Raw genomic sequence first — 18,754 nt, forward strand, 5'->3', positions numbered from 1 at the left:
ATCGAAACAAGTGGAATCAAGAGAGCTGGTAGAATTGAAACCGTTTTACCACAAGAGTATTTCCTGAATGAAGCAGGAGGTGTATGCTGGTTTTGTCATCCCTTTATTTTTATTTGATATTTTTTCCACTCATTCATTCACTTTCTTCCCTCCGGTGGTGTACCAACTTCAAATCCACCCTCTCTATCAACAGGAGCAGGAAAGTGGAATAACAAAACGTTCAAAATCTCTTAGCAAACAGCCACCATGGGATATTTTACAACAAGGCTTACTGCACTACGGATAAATTTACAGAGCAACTGTTAAGCGGAGTTTTCTTATCGGCGTAATAAAAATGAAGAAAATTTTATTTTTTTTTTTTATTTTTTTTCTCAAGTTAAGTTAACAACATAAAATTTTTTTTCACATGTCGGCCAATATGTTGGCCATCTTTAGATTTCGGAATGTTTTACCTTAACATCTTATGTATACAAAGGTATAGTCTCTCCAAAAATGTGATTTCGGCGTAAAAAAAAGTGTGACACTATTTTCTTCTTCAGGGCCGTTTAAAACATCCATTTAAAATAGAATCGAGGTTCCACAGTAGTAACGGAACTAGGCATACCATACACGCTTACTCACTTACTATACTAATTAAGTATGATGTGTATGCCCATTCTTGATATCTTAAAAACTTTAAATGATGATCATGCTGAAGCTTCATTTTAGTCTGTAGTCAATTTGCCCAATTTTTCATAGCATTTAGAAAGTTGTTGATAAGTAAACGAGATATTTATTTTATAATATCCCTGAGTACCAATAATTTTACAATTATACTAAAATCCCCCAAACTACGGTTAATTTGAAACGTCCCTCCCATGCTACCACCGCTTGTGTAAACTTCAATAACGCTTCCAGCGTGTTGCTTGCTTCCACCCTTGAGTCTCCTTGTCAGGCTATGCTCAATATGCAACAAAAGTATGTGGAAGCAATTGCGTGTCGTGCCAAATACACGAAAGAGCCAAGGCTTAGATACATCAGTCAAACATTTCCCTCACAGACTGAAATGTCCAGCGGTGGTGGCGCTCACCATTTTCACCCTGAAATCGTATTTCATTCGCATTGTGAAGTGTGTTGCGTGGTTCAGTTTATTTACACATGAATTGCTTGTATGTTTGCTTTGTAATACAACACGCTGTTTTGTTAAGAAAATTGTTTAAGTGAAAAATAACATCACCAGTCTCGATAGCAACAATACAAAATGAAGAGAAAAGCGTAAGTTTCTTAATCTTTGAACATACCGTACCTTGCATATATTTTAAGTTTAACCCCTCTACCACCGGCAGCTTCATATTTACCGCAATTAAAATATTCAAACCTCGATAAGTTTTTTGTTTCTCGATATTCTTGCACCATTATTTCGACTGGTGGCGACTGGACCCTGAACGTTAAGTGCCTTTAAGTCCTCCTCAACTGCAAAAAGCCATCGTGTGCGCGGTCTTCCACGAAGTCGGCGGACTCGTCCGGGTTCTCTGTTGAATATTATCTTTGCTTGTCGTTCTTTCGGCATACGGGCAACGTGACCAGCCCAACGCAGCATGCCGTGTTTTATGCGCTTACAATATCCACCAAAAAATTTCAATTTTAGCGTTACGTAATAAATGGAGGCTGCCTATAGGACAACCGGAAGGATCAGTGTCTTGTATAACGCGAGTTTTGTTTTCGTTTGCAGGCTACAGGACTTTAGTTGGTTGGAGCCCGTAGAAAGCCCGACTCGCAGCTGCAATACGTCTTTTCACCTCGCGGGTCATTATCGCATGTCACTAGTGTTCCAAGATACACAAATTCTTCCACACCTCCAAACTTTTCATCACATAGCACCATTTCACTACCACTAACACGTCCGGACCCACGTTGACCACCAGCTATCATGTACTTCATTTTTGTTGTGTTGATCGTGAGCCCGATCCTCGCTGTCTCCCTCTTGAAAGGCACGAACGCCTTTTCCACGCCCCGACGGTCAATCCCGATGATCGTCCGCAAAGCCAAGGAGCATATGAGAACGTGTGATAATGGTACCGCTACTCTGCACACCGGCTCTTCTGATAGCACCTTCGAGCGCTATGTTAAACAGCAAGCTTAGAAAGAGCGTCACCCTGTTTCAATCCATCTAAGGTATGAACGATGACAAAATCTCGTCCACCACCCGCACACTTGATTTCGATCCATCAGGCGTTGCACGAATCAGTCTAATCAGCTTCGCCTGAAAGCCATGTTCGGACATAATTTGCCACAGCTCGTTTCTCTTCACTGAATCGTACGCTGCTTAGAAATCTACAAACATATGACAAGTCTGCAAGTTGTACTCCCGGAATTTATCTAGGATTTGAGTGTGAACATTGAAAATGGTAAGCTAATCCAAAGCTCCATTCATTGAATCGCTGTGCAACTTGGATTGTTTTGCTCAATCACGGAGTAGCAACTACGAATTGTACTTATGCTCATTTTCGTTTTTTGAACAGCCTAAAAATTCGGTTGTTTTCAAATTGTTTTTCTCTTTATTTTCCATACGCCATTAGAGTTATGCAAATTTTTCATAAATTTGTACACATTTTATTACATATTTTAGGAAAAAGTATTCAATAACGGCACATAGTTGGTAATTAACGTTAAATGTAATTGTGGTAACATTATGCTAGAAAATTAGGTAGTCGGCAGAAAATTACGTACGCATTACCAATTACACTGCAGCTACGCTACAGTAGGCTGTAGTATTCTGTACAGTAGGCTGTAGTATCTTATCTTTATAACACGTGTTTCATCATGCACATGTAAATTTCAAAACATTATAACAGCAAGATTCCTCAGGCGGGAAGTGTCTAAAACTTGACGATAGGGTAACGATTATTTATTTCGTTCTTAATCGCTAACAGTTGGCGCCAGTGGCAAAAAGTATAGCGATGACAATGATGTTTGTATTTTCAAAGCCAACGTGTGTTCAATCGTTTTATAATGCAACATAAGAATGTGTGTTTGGTGAAACTCTGCGTTACACTCGTCGTCATAAAATTAGTGATTGTGAGGGTGCTAATAATGATGTTTGAAAAAATGTATGGTCATGAAAATTGTGATGAAAATGTAAGTGATTGTGATAGTTTTGTTAAATATAATAATAATAATTATATGAACCCTACTAGTTTTACAATGGCGATAATACATTTTGCAATAATTTCTCTAAATATAAACACATTTCTCTAAAGATAAACGCCTAGTTCTTCACACATGCATGATAAAAGTGTTTATAATGACAGCAGTGCAAAATAATAAATCGAAGTAATTTTTTTACTGTAACTTTCTTGATCGTGGTGCTAAATCGTAATTTGAATAGTAAAGCGAAGTATGCACTTCAACAGAAAAGTAATCGCCTATCTCGATGCGTGGGAAATTTATTGCAAGAAATGCTTAAGAAAAGAAGTTTACTTTGATCGCAGTATGCAGTTGAAAAGAAATGTCAATTCAAATGGAGCTCACTGTAGGAAATTTCTTGACCATTTCTTGGGCAGAAATTTTTACTTTTCTTGAGCGGAGCAGCAAACTTAGCTTAATGACCGTACAGGAACAAAAATAATGAAAAATTTCAATTGAATATTTTTTAATTACTTGGTAATGATAACAAATGGTAAATGGTAATAAAAATGAATTTATATGAAAATGGTGTGATGTAATTTTAATGAAAATTTGTAACTGTGATAGTGAAAAGTGATATAATAGAAATCTATTACTATCAATATATATCTGAAGTGTTTTACGAAAGTTGATGAGTGATAATCGGTGGTATACGTGACAGTGTCGAAAATAAGAAGTGTCGAGAGTGAGTGATGAAATGAAATGGGGAATGTCTATTTAATAAAACTATTTCGTTCCTCATTTTATCCACTCTTGTAGCATATCAGGCCTTATCATAGTTCGATAGCAGTCTGAACCATTAGACTGCAAGACGGGGTTGGTGGTATAATGGCTACCGCTTCTGCTTCATAAGCAGAAGGTCATGGGATCAATCCCAGGTCCGTTCCTTTCCTCGTACTTTATAGTTGATCCTTTCACTTGCTTCTATCTACCACTCTTAATGTATCACAGATGATGTATCTATCACAGTTCATAGCATTTGCTAGAACCCGAGACGGACAGAAATAAACCGTTTCCCTACGCTTCCATTCGTTCATCATTATAGCATGCCTTCCTTTACGCCTGATACATAGGCAGTCTGCTAACCAAACCAGCAAGCCTCTCTGCCATAAAAATTACCCCACCCTTTCACCCTTCCAGCGTGAACTGGCGTTGACGCAGTGGTATATACGGTCAACAGTGGGAGCCAGTTGAATGCATCATCAACTCCTTCCCCTTCCCCTCATTGGTCTGCATTCTGACGTGACAGGCAACATTGTTGCCTAAAAATAGAAGATCACCAGCACTCATACACTGAGGGTGCCTGTTAGTCCCAAGCAGTCATCTGGTTGGTTCCTTGTGTAAGTGCAGCTGATCTGGCGATACTGGAGTAGCAACCACGGGCGGCTAGTCAAGCTCAAGCTCAAAGCTCAAGTTGATATAGAGTCGAGTAATAGAACATAAACCCATGGATGTTTAACTGTACACCATTATGTTAAGTGTAGATTGAAGCTGATACATTTTTATTTTATTCTAACAATACAAATGCTATAGCGTACCATGAAAAAATTGATCAAGTATCAGTTAATTATCTTAGTTATCCCGACTAGAGGCTTGTAACAAAAATATAATAAAATTTTATCAGAATATGATATGCATATCATATTATGATATAATTTTGTTAGGCTGCGTTATCCATAGTACATAATAAAACAGAAATAGAACATAATTTGTTTTATTTCCCTTTCAGATATTTTTTTGTTCATTTTTAACAACTTTATAACATAATAAATATAGATAGTTATGCATTTCGATAATACACAATATTATCGTTTATCGAACAGTACTATAATTTTGATACTTTGTATCAAACATTATAACTTGGTTTGATATGTTTTTGATAGAATTAAAACACATTTTGTTATGTTTATGTTACTATTCATACACTTTTAGTTATAATTTTAGTTATTTTAACAACATCCTGCATCAAAATTGTAACAACCTATGTTCGAAAAAACCTTATAATATAATAACATATGCTGATATAATTTTATTATGTACCCTTAGTCGGGATGGCTAATTTAATTTATGAATGTATTACTTCTGATGCATAAACACAATTAGTAGTGTTATACTAATATTTCAGAGCGCACGATCTCTTGTCGAGAGCTTGTAAATTTTGTAACTCGCGGCTTACCACTGGCAGCTACAGTCAGCTTAAGGAGGGTTCACAGATGGTGACCCTTCCCAGCGGTTCACGAAACTCAGTATACCCTTCATCTCTAGGATCGGCACGCTTATCCTTGCTGTTTCGCGGAATTCAGGAGAACACTTGGGTTGCCTTTTCACACTCCTGTTTATTCTTCTTCTTCTCTCTCACACACTTTTTTCTAACCTTGCTATCTACTTTTTCTCTACTTCACCCACTTTATTAAGACTTTTCTGACCTTCATTGTTTCATTTCTTTCGGCCCTTGGGGCCATTCTGCCGATGTCCTCGTTACTTCTGCTCGATATGTGTCTTTCCTGCGACCTTTGTCGCCATTCCTGGACCAAGCGATGAGCACATCAAAGAAAGGGCCTGAGGTGAACACTAGCTTGTCTCCTGGTCTTCGGCCTGGTGAAGCGATTGGCAGGAACTCCATTTGCCCAATTTGAGGTTCTGTATTACCACGGGGTTCTGTAGAAGGGGCGGGGGGGAGGGGGTGTGCTTGTACAGGTGTTAATTTCGGTATTGACCTTAGGGCTCCAATTATTACCTGTGTCCCTTACACACCACACTCACTCGTCCACCTTTCTTTGGTGGGATTACTTGGGCAAATGGCCGATATTGTCCACAGCTCGAGAACACTTATGCTCAATATGGCCATGTTACCAATGGTTGCTACCAGTGGAATTCGTGCAAAGCCCTTTTTTGTCAATGCCTTCAAGTGTTGTAGTATTAAGTAGGCTGCGTACCGATCGGGTGAACAAACACACAACACAAACACTTTCCTGAATTATGAACATTTATCCAACTCGAAAACGCGACAAAACATCGATAACCTGATGAGGGGGTACTATAAACTGTTACAATTTAGTTTCAAGTAAAAAGAGCGTCCATGAATCCTTGGAAGTTATGAAACAAAAGATTTGAGCCGAAGGTAGCAAATTGAAGATTCCTTCGGCTCGAAGAGCTTTAAGGGTTTTCAAGCTTAAACCTGAACAAATACTATAGAAAATGCCAATATTTCAAAAATAAATAATTAAATCGGCCGTTAGACCGCTTGGCAGCGATGCAATCTTGCGTCCTGAGCTGATTAAATGCTGACAAACTTGCATCTTGTCACCATTATTCGTATAAGAAAGGATCGATGAAGAGAAATCGATCATGCGACTTACGCCCTCATCCTAGCACACGCTTGAAGTGTGCAAATATTTGGCTATTTTTGACGTTGCAGACGTTTGCCTCAGTACACGGTGGACAAACATTTGACAAACTATTATTAGTCCATGTTTGCCACCGAAAATTGAATGGAGTTGCAAACTTGACCCAAATAAAATTTGTTTCGGCATACTTTTGAAGTATATATTTTGCCGTATCTGATCTGCAAGTATTGGCTTTAACAAATAAATTTGTCAATATTTGACATTTATGCGTTTTTGGAGATATTAAGGTTCAATGGCACAGTTTTTCAGGTTTTCCTCAAATATATCCTAAGATACGTTGTATACTCCAGCGTATTATCCAAAATTCTTTTGATTTCCGAGTAAAAAAAAATACTCGAAATCACCCACTATCTGAGCGCGGGGTATTCCAGACCAGATAATCACAAGTTTTGTGCTCTTGTTAATTTGATGTGTGGATTTTAGGGCGGTTCAAAATTTAAAAATGTTTGCAAATCCAATCTCCAATCGCTAGTGTGTTCATTACCATCCTTACCATAAAAATAGTGTTCTGTGAAATTTTCAGATTTCTAGGTGGCCCAAAGACAATGGAAATTACTATGGGGAAATTTTGAGATATGTTCCAAACACGATAATACTCTAATTTTTTTTTTTTAAGGCACTCCGTGCTCGTGGCCACTACTGTGCCGGACTCAGTTGATCTGTAGCTTCTTTACCGATACAGATCTATTTTCAACTTATCTATATTTACATCTAGTTTCACTCTCACACCGAGCAGGTAGGAGAGAGCTCTACTGTTAGTGAGGCAGACGAAGGATGGATGTGCTCCCCAAAGCACGGTCCTCCGTGAGGCGTCTTCTGGTGGCTGGACGGTTTTTTTTTTGTGGAGGGGCTGGGAATCGAACCCATGACCTTCCGCTTATGAAGCGAAAGCGTAACCTCAAGGCTACGGACTCCCCTAATACTGTAATGTTAGTACAAACTTATTATCACATAGTAAAAACTCAATCTTCAAACCATAATAAAGAAATTTACTGAAGAGAGAAATTCAAGCCGACGGATAGCAGAAGAGATATCCATGAGTTTGTTTGCTATTATTTAGCTTAATGTGGGATTATAGCCCTGCAAACATGTACAAAATTGCCAAACAAAATTAGCTTAAAAGGGATTTGTTTCTTCAGCAGGTTTGAAGAATGAGTTTTCAAAAGGAGATGATACATTTCTACTTACATTAGAGTACTAGCGTATTTGGAACATTTCACAAAATTTCTCCATAGTAATTTCCTTATAAACCTACATTGTCTTTGGGCCTCCTTTAAATCACCACCTAGAAAGCTGAAAAGTTCACAGAACACTATTTTTATGGTAAGAATGCTATGGAACATATGTGAGATTGGATTTTCAAACATTTTCAAAATTTGTATCGCCCTAGTGGATATATCTTCACCTTTATACAACTTTATGTGGCTAATATAGAGCAATCTTAGGTGTGAACAACAATTTGTCATAGTTTGTTTTGGCTAGTTTTGAGAAGTTAAGGCTCTCTTTTTTATGGATGGACCTATCTCTATCTACAATAACTTAATTTATGTCTGGAGGCGCCAGCACAACACATGCGATGATTTGAGAGTAATAACATCGTATAACCAGTACACGCACCGTCGGAAAAGCACTCTTGTTGTATAGGTACAATGCTAACGTGGAATTATTTTTGGTGGCCTTTTGCGCACCTGCTAAAACTATTAGACTCCTGCTCGAGTTTCTCGCAGACATCTATAAGTTCTTGTTCTATAACCGATATCAATTAATCATAACATGTGTGCGCACGATAACATTGATCCACTTGAAATGTTATATCATGAACATAAAGCTGAAGAAGAAAAAGAATGCAATTTCCATTCTTCTTTTCTTGATTATCACTGAACTACAATCGGTGTTGAAGTTTAGATCGTATATCCTAAAGGTAAATTTATCGCTCCTGGTCAGTTTTCATGGTGAATAATGTATAAAAAGGGAGAATCATATCACGCACGCCTAACACGAACCGTTTTTGACACATTCCAAATCAACCTACATTAACTGACAGTCTGTCTGTGCCGTTCGTCTGCACAAACGTGAAACTCAAATGGAAACAGGTATGAATGGAAAAAAGTTAAACGCGAGGGAACACACGTCTATCGTGTGCCTTTCAAACCGCCACACACCGGGACACCATGGAATACATATAGGGAAGATGTACCAGTATTCGCCACCTCGGATTATATTTACGTCATACAGGCATACATCGTTGAATGTATATTAATTCATTTCGAAATGATTTGGCAACATTCTTCAAACCTCAAAATTTGCTTAATTTTTTTTTTTAATTAAATAGAAAAAATCTTTTCCACTTAAAAGTTTTGGCTCTATAGCACCAGATTTCGCAATGGTATTTCTGAATTCACCATTAGAAATCAACATAGGAGGAGAATTCACGTACCGAATTAAAAAAAAAACCATGGCGTAATACCGAGTTCGGCGAGGTGATCCAGTACTCGCAATCCCAATTTTTAATTAAAAAACAATTTTTCTGAGAGTTTGATGCTTAACATAGATTGAAAGCATTTGTTCAACGTATTGATGATATTCAATAATGTTTGATTGATGTTTCAACTTTTTTTTATGGCGGTGAATATTGGTACACCTACCCTAGTATATTTGCTATAGTGAAAAATAAACCTTCAAGAGCTGTCGTTCATAGTTGAGTACGATCGAAACATCCTCTTTAGTTTGGAATTTTGTGAAAACCCCAGTCAGGGCTAATTTTACTTGCAGGATATGGATACGCAATGCCAACTGTAAAAAACACATTTAATTTGAAACTATTTTGGGGTTACGCCAAGGGTTACTCTGATTTCTTGGACACATATATATTTCGCTGTTGAAAATATTCTGATTATATAACATGTGTCAAAAACTGAGTATTGAAAACTCTATTCAAGTTCAAATCAAGTATGAAAGTGTTTAGAAATTACTTTAGTAGTTTACGGGTAACCATCGAAAAATTCTTAAGCTTTTTTTTTTTTTTTTAATCTTTATTTGAGTGTATTTTAACGCACGAGGGCTAGTTCTACACTAAATTCTTAAGCTAAGTATGCTGCTCCGCTCAAGAAAAGTAAAAATTTCTGTCCAAGAAATGGTCAAGAAATTTCCTACAGTGACCTCCATTTGAAATGACATTTCTTTTCAACTGCGTACTGCGATCAAAGAAAAATGCTTTTCTTGAGCATTTCTTGCAAGAAATTTCCCACGCATCGAGATAGGCGATTATTTTTCTGTTGAAGTGCATACTTCGCTTTAATGCGAAATGCGAATGTAAACAATGTGTGAAGCTTTCAGTTAATAACTGTGGAAGTGCTCATAAGAACACTAAGCTCAGAAGCAGGCTCTGTTCCAGTAGGAACATAATGCCTATTAGAAGAACATCAATTCTCAAAATCTTATTTCGCATAGTCTTGCAACCATTACCATGTTTTTGACCTTTATCCTACATAGTTGATATTTGACCACAAATTGTTTGTCCACATTTTACCAGATCTGAAAGTTTCACATATTTTTATAATGGCAGTAACAACATACTCTGCAAAGCTAAATATACAATTCAATAATGGCCAAACTACACTCTAATACTTGCACTTTTGTTGGAAACTATATGGAACCGAAACAATTAAAATGTTCTATTGAACTTACGTACGGATACGTTCCTTATGCTTAACTAGATGTTCAAGATGTTAATAAAGTGTATGCGCTAAATTGATACAAGATCGTTACAAAACATGTTTCTGAAATGTATTATGCTCCGTTTAAACGTCGCCGTTGCTTTGATCCATGCGATTCAACGATTAAACTATCTACAGACTATTATAAGATACCATATTTTTACTGCATTTTCTCTGTTGCATCATGTGCATCTGAGTGCATCCTTCAAGACCCCAAACTCATGAGAAGTGTAGTACATTATACCGAAAGTGTTATAACACCATTCATTCTTGGGAACTTGCGTTGAATGGAATCCCGCAGAGCTCCACCCAAGCAGTAGGGGTCCAGTGATTAGTTCTGGATATGGTCCAATCATTGTTAATGAATACGAGCAATAATTATTTACGGACTTGTGTGTTGTGTTGCCGGTTCTGTTTTTCCAAATACCACACTGCTACACAAGCGTGCGTTATATGAACATCACTTACACACGAAGCTGAGTTCAGCAATTCGAGTCCGCCAAAACAAGACTTTCTAACTGAATAATTGTCTCTATATAATTTTGTAGTTCTGATGGGTGCCTACTTGTAGCGACGGCCATCAATTTTTTTTATTAGGACTGTATTAAAAACAGTTTGGAAAAATTTAAGATTGCAAATTGAATGAAAAGTTTTGTAGATTTGTTTTTCTGGCAAAGTTTTATGTTATTTTTTATTTCTCATTCATGAAGTCTATAGTCGTAAGCTTTTTCTTCTTCTTGGCATTTACGTTCTCACTGGGACAGAGCCTGCTTCTCAGCTTAGTGTTTTATGGGCACTTCCACAGTTATTAACTGTGAGCTTTCTTTGCCAATGTTGCCATTTTCGCATTCGTATATCGTGTGGCAGGCACGATGATACTCTTTATGCCCAGGGAATTCAAGGTAATTACCTTTACGAAAAGATCCTGGACCTACCGGGAATCGAACCCAGACACCTTCAGCATGGCTTTGCTTTGTAGCCGCGGACTCTAACCAGTCGGCTAAGGAAGGCCCCTCGAATGTAATAAATGTGGGTGTGCTCATTGAAGTGTAAAATGGTCTAATTAGCTAATTTGTTCTTTAAAAAGATGATTTTTAGTCAAACATACTCTCCATAACCGATATTTGCCCAGAATTTGATTTGTTAAATATTGTTAGCAATTCAATGTTTAATGTTTAATTCATAAAGTGAATTGAATTTTTATGTTAAAGGGTGTGATACACATCAATTAGTTATGTTGGAAATAATAGCATTGTAATAAAAATTATTAAACCCTCTGCCAGCGGATTTATTTCTTATCACAAAAAAATCAAATTGCAATAACTTTTTAGCATAGTCAGCAATAACGCAATAACTTTTTAACATAGTCAAAAAAATCTTCTATTTTCAGAATCTGCGTCGATATTGATTCCGGGAATATAAAATTTCATTGACCACCATTTTGCTTTTAGTAAATTTATTAAAACAATATGGGCTTTCAATAGATACCTATCTGTTTTTTTTTTGCTGCTGGTCTTTTTCGTGCTGAGATTGCAAAAAGCTTAATCCTGCCTAGTTTTGGTAGTGGCTACGGTTAGGTTAGCTTAGGTCAATCTGCAGCATAAAAGAACAGCAACGATCAAACTTTGCATGCTCATGTAAAATGGTACAGCCCAAGTGGCAATATGCAAATATACAAATAGTTCAAGAACCCTACTTTCGTAGAGGAAACTTCTATCTAGGTAACCTTGTGAACCCAGTTTTTGCTGCTTTCAGCCAACTTGAAATGGCAAACTCGCGCTCCATGCTCCGCGCATGCGTGCTCGTTAATAAAGCAATCGTTGCTACACTCATTTCTGAGTTAACTACCAGAAATGTATGTGCTGTCACAATCGATGTTTCTGTTGGTGACTTCAACAGGAAATACGTCTATTGTTTGATATATTTACCACATGATGAACCATCCCCAACGGATGACTTCAAACGAGTTGTCTTACACTGCGTAACAAAAGGCCTTCCGCTGATTGTGGGCAGTGATGCCAATGCTCATCACATCATCTGGGGCAGCTCAGATATCAATTTGAGAGGCTCCAGTCTGATGAAATACTTTAGTAGTACATATCTTGGATTACTTAACATAGGCAATTGCCCAACCTTCATGGTATCTAATAGAGAAGAAGTGTTAGACATAACGCTCTGCTCTAATAGAATCAGTCACGAGTTGACGAATTGGCATGTTTCAGATGAGGAATCATTATCTGATCATCGCTACATCTTCTTTGAACTTTCAAATGTAACTGCGCAGACTTTGCGTTTTAGGAATCTACGGTCTACAAACTGGGAACTCTACACTGAATGGGTTGCGACCAAATTTCATGGATATTCTCCGTCCTTTAAAAATTCAAGTGCTTTGGATCATGCCGTTGATACTACAACATCCTACATTATGGAAACTTTTGAAGAAGCATGTCCTCTGCGGTCTGTGAAGACTACAACAGGGACCCCATGGTGGAATTCCGATCTGACTAAACAATGTATAAGGAGTTGAAACAGACGCCGGTCAGCTGAATCAGAGTCGTTTAAGTCTGCTCGCAAGGCTTGCAAGAAGGCTCTGCTTTCTGCTGAACGATCCGTCTGGAAAAACCTTTGTACAAATATTTCCAGTTTGAGTCCTGAACAAAATACTTGCAAAATCTAAGGATTTCCAAGCGAACGAAATTCGCTTGCCTAATGGTGACTTTACGTCTTCCGATGAAGAAGTTTTAGAATGTTTATTCAATAAGGTACACCGGGGCAAGTTGAAACGGTTGGGGTAAGATGAAATGGCATGGTATCATATTGAAATTCCATAATAATAGGAAAATTATCTCCAGCAACATTAAGTTAACAGATGGAACAAACTTTTGAGGAAGAAGAACCTGTAAATATATATTGGCATCATATTTAAAACTTAGCATTTCATCTTGCCCCACCCGTTTCAACTTGCCCCGGTGTACCTTACACACTTCCCCGGATGTGTAGACATAGCATCTACCGATGAACCAAATGTCTTTTCATGTAGTTACGAGTTTCTGGCCTCGGCTCGCAGTATTGTAACTACTGAATCGATTCAATGGGCACTTAATAGTTTTGCTCCTTTCAAATCTCCAGGAGTGGATGGGATTTATCCTGTTCTGCTCCAAAAGGGATTTGAGTTAATCAAACATGTTTTGAAAAAGCTACTTGTAAGCAGTTTTGCTACCGAGTATATTCCCAGATCCTGGCGTGATATTACTGTTAAGTTTATCCCGAAAGGAGGACGTGCGTCGTATAAAGAAGCGAAAAGTTTTAGACCAATCAGTCTGACATCTTTTCTTCTGAAATGTCTGGAACGCATTATCGATCATCACATCCGTGATGTTTATTTGGCAAACATGCCTCTTCATGTGAATCAACATGCTTACCAATCTGGAAAGTCCACTGTGACTCTTTTACACAAAGTTGTATACGATATCGATAAAGCATTCGCTCCGAAGCAATTCTGCTTGGGTGTTTTCTTGGATATTGAGGGTGCCTTTGACAACGTGTCTTTCGATGCCACATTGGAAGCCGCACGAAACCATAGGCTACCTACAATGATTCCCAATTGGATTCATCAAATTCTCAGAAACCGATATCTCTTCTCGACATTGCGTCAAGCAGCGATTCGAAAATAGAGTGTTTGCGGATGCCCCCAAGGGGGAGTCTTATCACCACTATTGTGGAATCTCGTAGCAGATACGCTATTTAGGCAACTCAATAATAGCGGTTTTCCAAATTATGGATTTGCCGACGACAATCTAGCTTTGATAGTTGATATGTGCACAAGCACCCTATTCAACCTGATGCAAAGTGCTCTTCAGGTAGTCGAGAGTTGATGTCGCCAATATGGCCTTTCGGTTAACCCGAATAAAACATCTATTGTTCTTTTTACGGAAAGACGATGCAATTCGACCTTTACGTCTTTTGGCTCTGAGATTAATGTAACTGATCAGGTAAAGTATGTCGGAGTCGTTCTAGATTCCAAACTTTCTTGGGCATCTCACATTGATCTCAGAGTCAAAAAAGCTTGCATGGCCTTCGGTCAATGCCGGCGAACCTTTGGTAAAACTTGGGGCCTCAAGCCCAAATATATCAAATGGATTTACACAACAGTTGTTCGACCAATATTGGCATATGGATGTCTTGTGTGGTGGCAAAAGAGCGAAATGAGAACAATCCAATCAAAATCTGGCTATTTGGAAAGAAGTATATCAAACAATATAGTATGTTACACTGATGGCTCCCTTCTTGAAGGTAGAGCTGATGCTGGTGTATATTCTCGTGAGTTAAGGCTGTATCAATTTTACTCACTTGGTAGAAACTGCACCGTTTTTCAGGCGGAAATATTTGCTCTTATGTGTGGAGTGCAATCAGCACTTCAACAGCGCGTAATGGATAAAGTCATATACTTCTGCTCAGATAGTCAGGCTGCCACGGTGCTCCCCTGACCGTTATTATCAGAAAAAAATCTCCATCAAATCTGTGCTCACCAGTCGATTTCTATAGCTAAGCTGCATGTCTGGGCAAAATTTTAAAAAAATCGTAGGGCCCGTTTTGAAGTTACGCCCTTTGTAATGTGTAAGTGCCCTAGTTCTAAGGAAATCTGAGATATTTAAACGAGTTTTCATTGGCCGTGATTATCAGGATAGATATAATATGAAAGTTTGAATCAAAGTTGGTTTATGAGTTATTTGTTATTTCTGGGAAGAGTTTTGAATGAGAAGATAGACGAAATTTGGAGTTACGTCCTTTTGGAAGCGTAACCATTAAAATCACTTATTCCCAATAGATTAATTAGGCATTCTTATACCTTTGAGCATATTCAAATGTTTTCAATTGCACATTGCACTTATATGCAACCAAATTATTTCACAATCAACTGATTTTCCATAGGCTCAAGTATTTTAAGGCATTACGAAGCTGATTACATCATGCAATCAAATTAGTTCTTGTAGCACAACATTCTGGCTAGCCTAGTGAACCCATGTACTCACGATTCAGTTTATTTTACATGTAATTGATTGTAACCTGTTGTACAATCGAAGCGAAGTATACGTCAAGGAATACTTTACGAGTTAAGTTTTCGGTTATGGATAGCAATGTATGGAATAAAATAAAATTAACAACGTGGAAAGCAGCGATACAAAATGATAGAAAACATTGCAAAGTTTAGAACATCCGTTGTTATTTTGTTTAATGGAGTTCAAAATTGTAGCATTTACAGAGCTTAATTTTAAATGTTTGTCTTTGTCAATTTGTAAAACTTTGTGAGGCTCCCAAAGTATGATTTTTTTTCGTTTGTGATGTGTCATAGCAGCTGGAGAGTCTTTACTTCACAAGCACAGTCTGCGAGGACTCATACAAAAAACGTGACAAAGAGGGGGGAGGGGGTCAAAAAAGTTGAAATTTAGCGTGACATAATTTGTGTACCATCCCTTAGTGTTCAATGAGCACTTCCACAATTATTAACTGAGAGCTTTCTTTGCCAAAGTTGCCATTTTTGCATCGTATATCGTGTGGCAGGTACGATCATACTCTATGCCCAGGGAAGTCAAGGAAATTTTCATTACGATTGAACCCAATCACCTCCAGTATGGCGTTGCTTTGTAGCCACGGAACCATATTTTATGAATAATAATATTGACATGAAAATTGCTCCGTAATGCCTTACAGCGCTTGAGCCTTTGAAAAAATAATCAATTGTTAAAGACTTTGGCGATATATAAGTGCAATGTGTCTTTGAAAACATTTGAAAATGCTTAACGGAATGCCTGCTTAAAAGAATGCCTAATTAATCTTTTGGAAATTTGTGTTTTCAATGATTACACTTCCAAAAGGACATAACTCCAAATTTCGTCTATCTTCTCATTCAAAACTCCTCCCAGAAGCTACAAATAACTATATAAACCAACTTTGATTCAAATTTTAATATTATATCTATTCTGATAATCACGGCCAATGAAAACTCGTTTGAAAGATTTTCTTAGAATTAGATTTCCTTAGAATAAGTAGACTTACACATTCAAAAGGGCGTAACTTCAAAACGGGCCCTACGATTTTTTTAAAATTTTGCCCAGACATGCAGCTTAGCTATAGAAATCGACTGGTGAGCACAGATTTGATGGATATTTTTTTCTGATAATAACGGTCAGGGGAGCACCGTGGCTGCTATAAAAGCTCTTGCTTCGGCCAACTCAAGGTCGAAGCTTGTTATCGCATGTAGAACTCAAATTGAGGAACTGAATTCATTTAACTCTGTAAACCTTGTATGGATACCTGGCCATTCTTCCATCGCTGGAAATGAATTGGCTGATGAGCTAGCTCGCGATGGAGCATCGCATGACTTCATTGGCCCTGAGCCGGCTATTCCAATTTCGAAGTGCTGATTCGAAGCTTCAGATAAATTTTTGGGCGGCAACTCAGCACAAGCAATATAGCAATAGTTTGGAGTCGTGTAGTCAAACAAAATTGTACATTACTGAGCCATCTCCAAGGGTGGCAAAGTATTTAACAAATCTATCAAAGCAGAATTTCAGTCTCTTGGTCAGAGCGTTGACAGGCCACTTCCGACTCAACTATCACATAACAAATATTCAGCGTGCTGACTCGTTTGTGTGTGATAGTTGTAATTCCTATTATGGAACTTCGTATGCATAACTTGAAATATAGGGATGTGAATGTTTTCGGATAGTGGTAATTATCCAAATTATAATTCATATTAGTAGAAGTGGATAGCTGAATCAATGATGTGAGTGTATTTGATGTGACGTTAATTTAGTGTTGGCGTAAGTTAATTTCACTTAGAAACAATTATTTGTAAAGTAATTAACGTAAGTAAAAGTAATTAACGGGATAGTAATCTCAACATAAAGAAATTCATCTGTGTGTAGTAAACTTTCTACAGTAATCTGCTGCTTTAAAGGAATGTTAAACCTGCCGTCTGAAAGAACCTCATCAAAATTTCTCCGGAAGATATGACAAAGAAGGTTAGGAATCAAAGTCACAAAATGTCAAAAAAGAAAATTAATTTTCTCATTTCAAAACAGAAAATTAATTGTCTCATTTTCTAATGGAGATTTAATTTTAGAAAGTATTGCCAACTACAGTAATGGAACATCATAATGGAAAAGTCAGGTTCACAATTATATTTTTCAGAGGGGAAATTCACAAATATCAAATGCCAATTGAATTGAAATTCACTGGCCCTGTTAGGAATAACAACCAAACAAATTCAAAGAGTTTGTCATCAATTTTGTTAGAAATCATTCCAGAAATTCCAACAAATAAGCTATACATTTTTTTTTCCACTGATACTGTTTCTTACATGGCTTTGGTCAACTATTTCTATACAAAAAAACACGTTCATATAATGAATGCTTGAACATTGTTAGACGAACATCAAATCCACCTGTTAATGAATTTTAGTAGCAAATATGCGATTCTAATCGTTTACTGTTTTCTTTATAAACTAAGTAATACTCAAAACTAGTCATTTTCAGGTTCGTAGATCATATGAAGTCGCCACTAAGTGATATTATAATTTTCAATAAATAATTTATTGGAACGTTCAGTTGAAACGCGTGGAATCATTTTCTAAATATATATTTTAAACCTGTTTTCTGAAAGAACCTCACAAAACTATAGAAGATATTCCAGAGAAGGTTAGGAGTAACATTCATCGTTAGAATTGCACAACGTTCGTCTAATTCGGTTCGTCTCAAATTCCTTAATAATCAATTGTGCTTTGAAGTATTTTTTTATCGGGAAAAGAGGGTTAAATTTTACAGAAATGTTGCCACAAATTTAGCCTGAGTTTCTATATTTTGCTTGTTTTTGAATTTTGAGTTCTGCCAGGATCTTTTCAGAATGTTCTGAAATTCATCCACGGTTTTCGCCACAATGTTGTCAACAATCAAAAACCTCGAATTTTTCCTCAGATTTGTTAAGAAATGCTTCAAGTAATACCAAGTTAACATTCGTCTCGTAAATAAATAATTGAAATCTCCAATGCGTCATCTTTTTGACCATTTATGGCAATCAAGTTTTATCCGTGACAGATAATTGATAATGAAGTATTTTAAATTGCTGCTGTTCAATACGTAGATTAATTAATATACACATATAACATACAATTTTTATTTTAACGTATTTTTATTTCTCGTTACTTTTATGGCTACTATTTGAAGTCACTTTTAGGTCACATTTTGGTTACCCGACTAGAGGCTTATAACAAACATATAATAAAATGTTATCAGAATATGATATACATATCTTATTAGACACTGTTATCCACAGAAAATATTAAAACAAAAATATAACATAATATGTTATATTTGTTTCGGACTAATTGCAAGTGATTTAATATTCATCTGTTGCTACACAATCCCAATTTAAATTGCTTGTTTTATGGCAAAACATACATTTTTC

The 18,754-nt window shown here is 37.1% G+C and overlaps 1 protein-coding gene across 2 annotated transcripts in view; it reads right to left on the minus strand.

Moving 5' to 3' along the window:
* The window catches only part of LOC110677735 (LIM/homeobox protein Lhx5), a 184,078-nt gene that overhangs the window by 93,836 nt on the left and 71,488 nt on the right, over positions 1-18,754 (minus strand). The gene's annotated exons all lie outside the window — the stretch shown is intronic.

The sequence above is a fragment of the Aedes aegypti genome, chromosome 3 (genome assembly GCF_002204515.2).
Source record: "Aedes aegypti strain LVP_AGWG chromosome 3, AaegL5.0 Primary Assembly, whole genome shotgun sequence".
NCBI classification, from domain to species: Eukaryota; Metazoa; Arthropoda; class Insecta; order Diptera; family Culicidae; genus Aedes; species Aedes aegypti.